The sequence below is a fragment of the Ixodes scapularis genome, unplaced genomic scaffold (genome assembly GCF_016920785.2).
Source record: "Ixodes scapularis isolate PalLabHiFi unplaced genomic scaffold, ASM1692078v2 PGA_scaffold5__190_contigs__length_132052651, whole genome shotgun sequence".
Lineage (NCBI taxonomy): Eukaryota > Metazoa > Arthropoda > Arachnida > Ixodida > Ixodidae > Ixodes > Ixodes scapularis.
In genome coordinates, this window is record NW_024609880.1 from 107,524,887 (window position 1) to 107,526,994 (window position 2,108).

The window sequence follows — 2,108 nt, forward strand, 5'->3', positions numbered from 1 at the left end:
ACACCGAGTTCAATAAAAATGAGTACTTGGACTTATGCTTAGCCGCCGAAGTATTTAACCGCTCACAAATATTAACATGAGATAATGACATAACTCTTTCATAATCCCATCAATTATTAGAGAAAACAAATGTAAATCGACATTTTTCCGAACATGTGCTCCCACCTAGACACAAGACTGGGTTCGAGGCTGTTCAACACCCGAAACGTCAGCTACATTCTGTTTGCCAATTATTTCCCTGTGACCTAGATACTGCTCCTTCTGACTTCGCCTTTGTCCCCATTGTGGGACATCTTCGGCCCGAAGTTTCTACAATGAAAACATCTTCCCTTCCTTCTCGGTCAGAAGGAAGAGAAAGAGAGGGTACCAAATCAACTTACTCTCGTATTGATCAGTTGTATTACGACTTCTTTAGTTTCGCGGTTCCAACAGTATCAGGCACCGGCTGGAACAACAAGGCCTACTGTTTGGAGGGAACAGCGCAAAAAGGACGTAGGACGAGGTCGAAGAAACACACAGACAGGGCGCTGACTTACAAATGAAAGTTTATTGCTCTGAAGAAAGAGAAATAAACACAGGAAGGAGGGGGAGAGAACAAACAAATCAAACCAATAACATGCGGCATCACCCACGCCCACGCTCCGTCACACGAACCTGCCACACTTTCTTACAAAATCCACCTCGTCATTTGCAAGGGCAACCGAAGGAGCGCTCACACACGTCTCAGCTCCGATGGACGCGATAAAAAATGCTTCGTCTATCTCCCTCGCAGTTTTGTTTTTGTGACGAGACAAAATCTTTATGTCACGCAATGACGGCGTGCAGCCACACCTGTCACAATGAACCGCTAGGTTTCCTGATGGCGAGGAACGCAAAGAAAGTGAATGTTCTCTTGCCCTTACGTTAACACAACGCCCGGTTTGACCAATATACACCCTGCCGCAGACAGGGGGATCTGGTACACGACCCCGCTTACACAGGCGACGTGCCGGGTGCGATGTTTGACGTCGCACACAACGGAAGGGCGTCCCTCTCTACTAACAGCAGCACAAAGGTGTAAAAGCTTAGATGGCGCCGAGAAGACGACAGGCACCTGAAACCTACCGGCAACACGCTTAATTCGGTGGGACAAAGCATGGATATACGGAAGTACGACAGGTCTAGTGGATGGCCTTTGTTTTTTCCCAGGACTAGCGTGCCCCCTAAACATCCGAACAAGGGACTCAGCAACACCCCCCACAACCGCGGAAGGGAAGCCCGCAGTGGCAAGCCTATCAACCTGAGTCATAAAACTTGACCCACACCTATGGTGACATGATTTTAACAAAGACGCCCTGAGGCACGACCCAGCAATAGCCCTTTTCACCAATTTTTAGTGTGCCGAGTCATAAGGAAGTAATCCCTTCTTTGATCTAGGATCATAGGCCCAGCACACGTGTGACGTCCCAAGGCGGAGACTAATGTCCAAAAATTGCAAAGCCCCTTCTGTCGGGACCTCGAGCTTAAAACTTAGGCCCTGGGAACATTCACTAAAAATGTCCACAATCTCCTTAACCGTATCAACACAGTCGTTGTCAAGGCTGGGTTTAAGGACAATGAGATAATCATCTACATATCTTAGCCCTTTCAAAGCGCGTCCATCCAGCCTGCCAGCTATGCCTCTATCACACCTCGCCAAATAGATATCACTAAGCACCGGTGCTACACTCGACCCTATACAAATGCCACTCTTTTGCAAAAAGGTATCACCCTCGTAGGTAACGTAGGTTGACTGGATGTAGAAATGCAGCAACTCTAGAAACGAATCACACGACACCTTCGAGGAGCTACTGAACGCCACGACCCCATTGGTATGGATACATTCCTCCACAGCCGTCATGAGCTCTCCGTGGGGAATGGAATAGAGCATATCCTCAACATCGAGTGACACTATGTCACAGGACCCTGGGTTACCCCCCCTCAAATATTCAACCAGGGCCTCTGAATTACGTATCAAAAAAGGGTCATTTAGGGTGAGCGAGGACAGGTGGCGCTGAAGGAACGAAGACACATGCAGCTGCCACGAATCCTTTTGAGTGACAATAGCCCTAAACCGCTTTACCCTGACG